Source organism: Miniopterus natalensis, chromosome 19 (assembly GCF_054644295.1).
Source record: "Miniopterus natalensis isolate mMinNat1 chromosome 19, mMinNat1.hap1, whole genome shotgun sequence".
Classification (NCBI taxonomy): Eukaryota; Metazoa; Chordata; class Mammalia; order Chiroptera; family Miniopteridae; genus Miniopterus; species Miniopterus natalensis.
The window spans coordinates 19,063,761-19,075,528 of NC_142099.1; positions in this window are offsets into that span (position 1 = coordinate 19,063,761).

Here is an 11,768-nt window from a genome sequence, read left to right on the forward strand (position 1 = left end):
TCAGAACAACATCAAAGAAGCCAAGGAAGGGGCGAGTGCCGAGCAAGAGGAAGAGGTAAAGAGAAGAGATACAGCAAGAGATCAAGTTACATAAGAACTTGAAAGTGTCCACTGGATTCCCTAGGGTTGGTGGAATGGACAGAAAGGGGACAGGACAGTAAGGAGGGATCCTGTGTGGTCAATCATTGGTGGGTTGGTTGGCTGGCATGAAATAGGAGACACTCAAACACGTCTACCTTCTATGGGAAGCCAGTTAGAGGAGACACTGAAGAGACAGGAGAATAAAGGAAATGAGTAATGGACGTGGTCCCTCAGGGCATGGAGCTCATAACCCAAGAGAAGGGATTACTCAGGGGCTGGGAAGTACACTTCCGCCACTGACAAGGGAGGGAGACAGTGAGGGAATGGATGAGTGCCCATGCGGATATTTTGTGAGCCAGGCTAGGCCAGGCTGATGGGGAAAATGTATGCATACAAATTATATTAAAGGAATTAATTTTATCCATAATTCTATTAAAATGTGTTGAGACTCCCACAATTTCCAAAGCCCAAAATGGTTGAGCTGATGGTGATGAGTTTTGGAAAGCTGAGGATGCACCTTACAGTCACCAGTGGTGGGTATTTTCTATTTTAAAACACAGCCTGGCTTATTTTTATTATTATTATCTTTTTAATCCTCGTGTGAGGATATTTTTTCCATTGCTTTTCAGAGAGTGGAAGGGAGGGAGACACAGAGACAGAGAGACAGACAGAGAAACATCGATGTGAGAGAGACACATTGGTTGCCTTCCACACACGCCCGCAACAGGGCCGGGGATCGTGCCTACAACTGAGGTGTGTGCGCTTGGCCGGAATCGAACCCAGAGCCCTTCATTCTGAGGGCCAATGCTCTAACCACTGAGCCAAACCGGCTAGGGCCAGCCTGCTTTATTTTTTACTCAGCTTAATTTCTTTCAAGCTGTAGCCTGTGGGTCATACCTATTTCAAGCAATTTCATTTTCCTTAGGGTCAGGCTTTTGTGTCTTTGCCCCTCCAGAATTGGGAGCTGCTGAAAAGGTATTTGTTACAATCAATAATCATTTGAAAATAGAAACTCAGATACGTAAGGTGAGTCGCCACCTTTTAGACATCTTTCTGGGAAGCAACCTTTTCTCCTAACCATATCACACTGTAAGTGGGCCATCCAGAAGGATGCTTCAAGTTTCTATTACAGAAAATCACAATTTGATAAAGCCTGGTTGGTACCCGTGAGGTCCATTTCATCGGTAAAGCACCCGTTTCCAAATGGCATGTGGAGCAAATTCAATGCTGTGTGAAGAGCTGTTCAGCAAGGGAAAAACTCACACTAGGTGAGGAATCAATTACTGAAGGGATTACCCTCTCCAACCCATTCATTGTACAGCACATAAACTGGAGCCCAGAGTGCCATATGGTTAATTGGGATCAAGGCCAGGACCCAAATCCAGGTCTCCTGACTCCCCTCCCACTATTCATTCCTCCTCTCATAACATCTGTTTTTCCTGCTGGGAGGCAACATCTGAAGGGCCAGGGACCTCTTCCATCTTGTTCACTGAGGTATCCCCAGCATAGAGGTGCCAATCAAAACTATCTGTTAGTGGGTTAACCACAGTCAGGGTTCACTGCTGTTGGTCATTTGTGAGCTTTCATGCGGAACTGAACATCACAGTAAAAGGTCTCAACAGAGAGAAAGAGAATCACCATGCCATAAACACACGGCCTATGAACTCTGAAAACCCCAGGGCTCTGGGAGTGACTTCCAGGGCGGAAGCCTGGGGAACAGCAACTGTAGAGCCACCTCTTGCTAAGGGGATCTGTGCCAGGGGTTCATTACTCCTTGGGCTGGCAGGCACCACGCCCCCAGCCATCTACGCGGCCTGAGAACAGAAGTTTCCACGTTGCCTCTCGGGCAGCTTTAGCCAACGTGAATCCTCCTTGAAATATTTAACAGGCTCTCTCTTCTCCCCCAAACACTGTAACTGCGAAGCCTCCTTTCATCTCCCCATAATCAAACCTGCCTAGATTTTTCTGTGACTTGAAATCACATGTCCTTTTGCATATTCTCAATGCATTCCAGGGTCAGGGGACAGCCCCTGCCCCGGCTGCAGGAACTTCAAGGAGTTAGGGTTTGAAAGGAGCACGGGCCACCGCTGAAGTTTGTTTTTTCAAACAAGACCCTGTGAGGTTCTTCGTTTTTGCTGAAAACCATGTGCCGGCTTGATGCCTTCCTGCTCTGGTTGAGACCAAATGCTTCTCAAATGCATCTGTTAGAAGGGTTTCTAACGAGAATTATTATTTCCTCTTACCATTCTTCAGTTTGGGTTGGGTTTGGGTTAATTGGTTAATGGTGAAAATAAGTACTTACATGATTTGCCCCTACATCGGGAGCTGCGGCTGCTGCTTCTGCTCTATCCCATCACTGACAGCCTGCTGCGGCTCACAGCTGGCAGGCGGACTCTGCAGCGGTGCCACGTCAGCCGCACGGAACTTTTCTGCGCCAGCAACAGTTTCCAACGGACCGCTTTCGGGCGCGGCTCCTGCGGCTGGGAGCACGGCCGGCCGCCATCTTGGGAAGGTCAGAGCGGGCGGCGCCGCGACCCGAGGTCCATGCGAGCCCTGCGCGGGACCCAGTGACAATTCCAAGGGGAACTTAGACCGTGCATGGACTTTCTAAACAACCACGACAGCAAGGTAATAACGGACCAAGAAAAAACACAAGAAAAAACAGAAATCGAAAAAGTGAAATTTAGAGACTTTTAATCAGCATTACGGGATATTAGTTCATTAAAAAAGTAGGAGGTTGGAGTGGCCCCAAACCGAAAAAGCGAATGTTCCTGAAGAAAGTGATGGTTGAACAGATAATGAAACATTTCTGTCAGGGGCTGTTAGGGTATCTAGTAACAAATAATAAATTACCGCTACATCAGTTGAGGGGTTTCTACAGCGTATCATTGAGCAAAAAATAAGTATAATATTTTACCCTCTGGGGTTGCTATGACAAATTACGGCGTTAAAAAGGTATCCTATTACCCCATCTGCTATTATATATGCATATCTAATAATACGTGATTATATCCAAATATTTGTGTATCTATATAGATTAAAAAACATAATTTATATATGCCTGTTAATAATACCACGTCCTTTGTTTCAGGGAAAGAAGGTACAAGAATAACGGGTGAGGGCGGGAGTAACTTTCTAGGAGGCTTAACAGTAAGGCAGCGCCTTCTGCATTTCAGCCCAGACGAAATCACCTGCACAGGAGCCTCGCCTTCTGCATTTCAGCCCAGGCGAAATCACCTGCACGGGAGCCTCGCCTTCTGCATTTCAGCCCAGGCGAAATCCCCTGCACGGGAGCCTCGCCTTCTGCATTTCAGCCCAGGCGAAATCCCCTGCAGGGGAGCCTCGCCTTCTGCATTTCAGCCCAGGCGAAATCACCTGCACAGGAGCCTCGCCTTCTGCATTTCAGCCCAGGCGAAATCCCCTGCACGGGAGCCTCGCCTTCTGCATTTCAGCCCAGGCGAAATCACCTGCACGGGAGCCTCGCCTTCTGCATTTCAGCCCAGGCGAAATCCCCTGCAGGGGAGCCGCGCCAGCGGGCAAGGAGAAGTAGGTGCACGTTTACAGGAGTGCTGATTAGATACCTTAAGTTGATGGGATACAGATGGCTTCTATTTTATTCTCTAATATCTTATATATTTTTTAATTTTTCAAGGAAAAAAATATTCATATAATCGGAAGAAACAATAAAGCCGTTTGTATTATGTGAAAAATGGTTGACAGCGGGGAACTTGCCTGAGCTCGTGCTTGAGTCCCTCTGCTGACGCTTCAGTAGGTCTGGGGTTTTCCTCTGTTACAGTTACGCTCAAGGACTCTACAGATGCTCTTGTGCGTATCTGGAACGAACAAGCCGTGGCAGAGAGATATGTAAAACACTCTTCCAGCCCAGACTTCACACAGCCCCCCTCCTTTGAGACTGATGTCAGAGGTGGGTCACACCTTCACGGCTGCCACGGTGTGTGGGGCAGAGGGAGGGCCCCCGCACATGTGTGCACAGAGATGTTGCTGACAGTGCTGTCCGCCCTGGACTGTCTCGGGCAGTGCCTCTAGAGGTGACTCAGAAATCACTTGGGAAAATGGCAATAGAGAAAAAGAAGAAGGGAGTTGGAATGGACCAACCCATCCTTCTATTTCAGGAGCCGAGCCAGAAATTGAGAAATAAATTCTTATGACCAATGACCAAAGAACCAACAGGAAGAAAAAAAAAACATAATTAGAACATGGGAAAGGTCACTATGTAGTCACTGGCCACATTTTCTGAATTCTAATGAAGTGAGGTATATGAATGTACTTGGATATTAACGTAATTATATTAACAACATGGGTTTTTTTGTTAATTGAGGCAATGAGAACACTTGCTTTACTAGATTTTGACAACTGCCAGTCATGTTGGACCAAGCTAATCTGTTCCTCTTTCTGTAACTATTAAGGTAAATAATTAACAATAAAACTACCTGTTATAAGGCAAAAAAAAAAAAAAAAGACGGTATAGCTCACTGCTAAATTGTATGATGTAGACTGAATAATATAAAACATAGGCGAGATGAATGATTCCACGATTATTCAAATTAGGCTTTCTAGAGTTTGATAAGTATTTCTTTGTAGCCTATCCTGTGTATCCCAGTCACTGGCTTAGACCCTAAACCCTCACTCTCTGAGATTATCAGCATCTCTGTTTTACAGGTGAAGAAACAGATTCACACACATAAAGTGACTTGCCCAAGGTCAGACAGCTTGTAAGTTTCCAAGTCAGGAACTGAACCCAAGTCTTTCATCGTCAAGTCCCTGGCTTTTTCTGCAATGCACTGAAGGGTGAGTCGGGTTGGGATCGATAAGGAAAAACAAGGAGAATATTTTATGTGTGGGAAGTAGGATTAATATTTTATTATTACATTTATCTAATCGGCTCCTGAGAGCCAGCCTCTATCCCCAGATGAGAAGCTGCTGTCAATCCTTCAGCTCTTAAAATATCTGGGTCAGTGAGAAGAGGATCACAAGGTCTCCTTGTGATTATTTTTAACTTACAAAAGAGAAAAAAATCCTTTAAAGAAAAGGAAAGGATGAAAATTAAAAATAATATGAGAAATTTTACCAGCTGAATTCAAAGGGGAAACATTCGATAGGAACAGCTGGGTTATTGACCTGACTTGGAGCCTGCAGGGAGCAGTCCCTGGTGGGTCACAGTGGTTCCTGGCCCCACCAGAACTGAGAAGGGTGGCCTGGAATCTACATCAGAAAGTGGGCCTGGGACACAGCAGAAACTGAAGGCAGGGGCTGGTACCACTTCCTCCTACCTGCCTTTAAAATGGCATTGCCCTTGATCCTTTCTTCAGAGAAGAAAGGGGGAAAGACATTCAGGGAACCTGTTCCAGCTTCTACCACCAGCTTTTGCAATTTCAGAACAAAGGGAAAAACAGGGGAATCTTTTAAGCAATCGCCCTGTGTTATAGGAAAGTGGCACCAATTGACATGTGAATGCTGTTCTTATGAGAAATATTCTGAGTGCTGCTTGATGTTTTTTTGAGACAGATCAGCAGTAATGCAAACCCCCTGCCCAGCTTTCCCATCAACTCAAAGATACCAGGAATGAGGAAGCTGTAAGTGCCAGAAAATATGTCTCCCAGGACCTCTGAGGGAGAGGTTTCTGCAAAGCAACCCACTGTGTCATGTTTCAAAGACAGCAGAGAAAAACAGGCTTCTCTAGGGTCCAAGGCAACACTGGATCCCCTGCAGGAAAAAATGTGCCAGATACAGGCTTGAAGTCTAAGGAATCCACTCCCTGGTTGTGTCTCTAACCAAGGGCCCTTGTCATAGCCAGTGTTCCCTAAATGTTGAACATTACTGAAAGATAAGATTAGCATCTGATGCACCAAGACCACTATGCAAATCCATGGCTACCTGGCGGGGGGGGGGGGGGGGGGGGGGGGGGGAGTGTGTGCTCTGGGAGTTCCTGAAACAGCAAGATCAATCCAATCTGGTTTCACTGAGGAAACCAGTCTGCAGCTGGGCCCTGAATGCATACAACTTGCACAGAAAGGCAACGGCAGGTTCTTGGTGCAGAGAGATTTGTTTCTTCAGGCGCTGTGTGTGCGCCACAGACACAAAAGTGAGCAAAGCACATCCTGAGCCCTGTTTTCATGGAGCTTGTGGTCCAGCAATTGGTCTCCTTAGAGTAGAAGGTACTGGTGGTCATGATGAAAGCTGACATTTATTTAGGGCCCATGATTTGCCAAACACCACACTCTGCTTCACAAATGAGACTGCACTCTACCCCCTGGGCAATGAGGTCGGGTGAAGTGTATCACGGAGAGCTTGGAAGCCAGATGAAGCAGCTCCTATTTGCTCTGGAGGAAAGAAGATCTTTCGTTATCAGTTCTCTCTTCCTGATGTTGTCATCCCCCCTCTGCCAAAGTTAGATTCCCAAGGGAAACATAAAATTCAGAGGATCCTCCAGATAAGACAAACTCTCTCTCTCTCCAAATCTCCATCAGCTTTCCTGCCACAGTGAACTACAATGGCCATGATGAAAGGAAATTTCAGAGTCACATTTTTCTTTCTCCCTCAAATTCTAAACCTGTGAGAAGCCATGAGAAACCAGTCCCCATGGTTTTCTTCATCCAGCTCCTGTACTGGCCCCTCCTTTAGTTTTTCCAAGATCCACAAAGAGCCCTCGAAGTCACCCAGAGACCAGAAGACCCATCTTTTAGGTGGCATCTCACCAGCAAAACATCCAAAGGAGAAGCGACGCTTGCAGAGTCCTCCTTACCTTCAGTTCTCCACCAGATCTTCACAGGGAAGAAAAGAGGATGAGAGAAGGGGTGTCTGCATGTTCTCCACCTCCAGAGAGGACCAGCGATGATTCCTTGACCTCCATCCCTTATTCATTTCTGAGGTGACAAATACCACTCCCTAACGAGGCCAGGACCGGAAGGTCAAGGTGAAGGTCAACCCACCTGGAGATGGAGAGCATAGAACTGAAAATGCTAATACAAAAATGGAAATCCTTATGCTCACAATGATCTGTTCATCAACCACAAAGCACTTCCAGAAACTTCACTTCATTGGACTCTCTCAGCATAGTAAGCAGATACTAATGTTGATGTTACTTTTTCCCCTTTTTTTCTAAACAAAGAAACTAAGGTACATAAAAAAGAAGTGACTCCCTATGGTCAGAGGGGTCAAACTCGCAGCCTGGCCTTCTGTGCTCATCCTGTCCAGCACACCCACTCAGGAGTCTGGTGGACAGGACGCCAGAGAGAGACAGGAAAGCTTGCTTACTGGTCACCCCTGTGGTGCCATCTTCTAAGATTAGGGGAGTTTACCCAAAGAGTCTTGATTTCATTTTATAATTGCCTAGGATTCTACCCTCCAACAATATAAATCTTTCTCTTATAGTATTTGGTTTAGTCCTTGTAGTGAGTTGCATATGCTTACGATTCCTGGGTGAAGGAGTGCTATTTTTACTTTGCCCTAAAACCATTTTTTTTAATCATAAAGTTGTGCTTTATCATTCTTGTGCTCTGGGATTTAATAAGCTCATATTTTTATCCTATGATTTTCATTATTTTATAAATTTCAATCATATTCTCCCCTTAGCCTGTGTCTTTCCAGAAGGAAGAGCCCTAATTCTTTTATCATCCCTCACAAAGGATCTTCTCTACCCTCCGCGTCAATTTAGGTGTCCTTCTCTAGACCTTGTCTGGCTCTGAATGTCTTTGAGGTACGCCAGCTCATTGGACCCCCACCACTTTGTCCATTATTCTGTATAAAATAGCACAATGACTTCAGCTAAAATAAAATGTAGAAATATTAGAGACACTTTTGAAAATCAAACATTATTTTGTTCCATGTCAGCCCAGCATAGGCTGAAAAAATATACAGTTTCTTCAACTCGGAAGTGAATTTGAGCACAGTGGTACTGAGCAAGCTTGTAATCTGTTATGAAAATGAGAATTTGCAAAGCACTTTCACATACATCATCTCATTTGACCCTCACGTGAATCATGCAAGGTAGAAAACCCATATTATTCTCCTCATTTTTCACATAAGTAAAAAATACGAAAGTTGAGTCTAGCTGAAAGTCAAACAGCTGGAATTAGAGACCCACTAGCTGGCCCTCCATCACAAGAATGATGCTCTATTCACTGTGCAATATAATGTTCCTTGTAACCACTTGTGATTTATTTTAAATCACAAAATCACCACCTCTGAGTCTCTTTCAGTGGTCCACGGCATAGTCATGAAATATTTTATGGTCATATTGAAAGAAAAGATGATTAAGGTTGGTCTAGACCCTCTTAACCATGCTCCCCAGGGGCAATCTCAGCCACATCACAGGCATCAATGTCACCTCCTTGAAAACAACTCCCCAACTTGTGTCTCTAGGCCATACCTTTATTCTGAGCAACAACAAGGATATAAAACTGCATACTTGATATCTTCTGGATGTCTTGATCTGCACAAAACTTCACCTTCTGCCCCCATCATATTCCCCTCCACTGCCAAAACCCGATCCTCTTTGACATTCCTCCTCTCAAATACCTATCCAGGAACCTAGGAGCCACCTTGACATTTCCCTCTCCCTCCCCTAACCCCACCCATGTTCAATCTAACACCAAGTCCTCTTGATTTTATCTCCTGCACAACTCACTATTCTGTCCACTCGCCCCCTCCCCACCACCACCACCTTGGTACAAGAGACCATTGTCTCTTATTGGATTTTCATTGACTCCTAATAAGTCTATTCCTCTCCAATCCTTTCCCCTCACCATATATAGCTGACGGAATTCTTCCAAAAATGCCATTCTTGTCATTCCGCCCCTAACCCACTCTGCTCAGAACACTTCAGCAGTGTCACACTGATCTTAGGGTAAAGGCCATAAATGGCCCACAAGTCCCCACCTCCAGCCTCTTCTCACAACACTCACCTTCATGTCTCAAGCTCCAGCCCCACTAGCCTTCTTTCAGCCCCCTTTACTCACCTTTTTTTTTTTTCTTTTGCCACGGTGTTCTAAAATGTTCTCCTCTACTTAAATTCCCAGAATTAGATTTCTAGAAGCCTCCATCTTCAGATAGAGACTCAAGGGTGCCTCCTCCAAGAAATCTTTCTCGACCTCCCTGAGTTAAACTACACCATCGTAGTTTGCAAGGCACTGATTTTGCATGGTTTCATGAATTTATTAACATCTGTCTCCCCGGTGGGTTTATAAACTTCTGCTCACCGCCATATTCCCTGTGCTGAGCTGAGCTGAGCACACACATGTATATCAATAACTGTTTGTTAAATAAACCCACTAACCAGGGAATGACTGTATATGATAACATCCCCATTATGGAATACTAAGCAGCTGTTAAAAAGAATGAGAAGAATGTATTTACTAACATGGAATGATGTCCATGATAGATTATTGATCTAGCACAGTGCATTACACAACATTATGCATACGATAATCAGTTATTTTTAAAACCTACGTATGTCTTTATTTTTTAAAAACACACAAACCACCTCTGTGTGTGTGCATATCATTTGCATGTGTCTTACAAGGACTGCAAGACTAACAGCAAACTGCTCACAGCGGTTTCCCTGGAGAATGGAGACGGGATAGAGGAACATAGGAGGACAATTTCTATTCATAAACTTCTTTCTGGTCTGACTTACTTCAGTGACCATGTGGCAGTGCTATAATTATTTTAACAATACCACTTTTCACTTTTCAAATAATGACGCAATTCACTAAAGTTCGGGCAACTGACCCGTTTGTTTCTAAATACAACAAAAGGGGGGGGGGCTGCTCTGTATATGATTCCTTGACAATAATAAAGTTCCAGGAAGCAGCGTATTTCCAGCTCAGCTCTTCAATCCGGCAATAGCTGCGATGAAGAGGCAAAGGGGAAAAGTGCAGTTAGAGATGCCAGTTCGTGTTTGCTCGGGTCTCCCCCACCACTTAGGCAAACAAAAAAACTGGGGGAAAGCATTGCTCTTGGACTTCATGACACAGTATAAGAAGAGGAAAAAACAGCGTGAATTTTTTCTTAGTTTACTTAGATTTTTGTTGTTGTTAAAGTGATTATGTGACGACACCTTTATTTTCCTTCACTTGCCAAATGACTCATCTTTTGTGGTCTTTGCAGTAGCTCAAATGGAAAAAGATAGCTCCATAAAGCCATGCAGGTGGCAGAGGAGGGAGCAGGGACAGAGATACTGATGGCATGCAGACAGGATTGTTCCACAGCTAACAGCACAAAGCCTCGCTCTGGTGGGAGGTTGAGAGAGGTGTGAGCGGGTGGACAGACCCAGCTCCCGGAGGAGGGAGTCACTTCGCCTGCAGCCAGCCTACCAGGGTGAGCTGGGGACAGTCCATGAATACAGAATAAATGCTGTTGCTTGGAACTACATTGATTCTTTTTTCGGATTAATGGCTCAGAGGGAACAAACAAACAATGCCTAAAATCTGAGTCAAATGCTTTCAAATCAAATGATTCCAGTGAAGCCACAACGTGGGCAGGCAGGGAGCAGGGCATTGGGGGCTCTAACCAGTGCTCTCCTTAATGGCTGCCTCCCTCAATCTAAGTCATTTTGACGTTAGTGAGCTGGGGACCATTGATCTTTATTACTAGTGACACCTTCTGATCTGCTCCGAACCGTGGGACAGGTAGCTCCCCTCTGGGCTCGTGCACTTTCCCAGTCCTGATTCCACCTCCCCTTCTCCCCAGGTCTCTCCAGCACATCTTCACTCATCCCAAAGAGTGTCAGGAAATTCTAAAATTAGCCTCAAAGTTGATGTCTTGGTATTTTTGAAAATCAACTTTCATTTAAATACAAAAATAGCACACATTAAGGAGAAGTAAGGTTGGGGGAAGGCAGGGGTAGAGGCATGCCATTAAATGGAACCACAGGGCATGCAGCCCCCAGAAGCTAAAATGTGCCCGCTGCGTGTGGAAGAGACCGCAGCAGGTGCTCTGACCCTCGCGGAGGCACCACGCGGGCCCACAACGGACACTGGGTGGTTTTCCTGACATCGTCCCCTCCCTCTTCTGCTAATTTCTCAGTTTCACATTCTTTCCCCAAAATGTTCACTCCCCATTTGGCAATTCAGTTTCTCCACAAGCCTTTTTGGTGAGGAGACCTTGAGAAGATGGGTGTTTTCAAATGGCCTTATCAGAAAACAAAGTCTCTTGTCACGTTAATTGGAACAGGACCCCCTTCTAGAATAACTAGAAGCACCCCATCCCTGCGGTATCAGGTATGTTTTCACCCCCACCCCAACCCCTCCTCCTTAGGAATCAGCAGGCACGAAGCAGAGGCAGAGACGGATGGTTCGCCCCCAGCAAAGGCGTAGGGCCGCTCCGCACAGGCCAGGGCGCGGCGAGCCTGGCGCTTCCCTCGGCCTAGCCGGGCACCCTACCCACTGTCCCCCTGCCCGAACGCATTCCCTCAGATGTGAGCGTCGCATACTCTCTTATAAATGTTACATTGTGGTAAAATACAACACAGTATTTACCATGTTAACCATTTTTAAGTAAACAGTTCAGTGGCATTAAGTGCGCGCACACTGCTGTTCCGCCAACACCATCCATCTCCAGAACCTTCTCATCTTCCCGAACTGAAACTCTGCGCCCATAAACAACTCCCCATTCCTCCCTCCCCATCCCCGGCAGCTGCCACTGTCCTTTCTGTCTCTATGAATTTG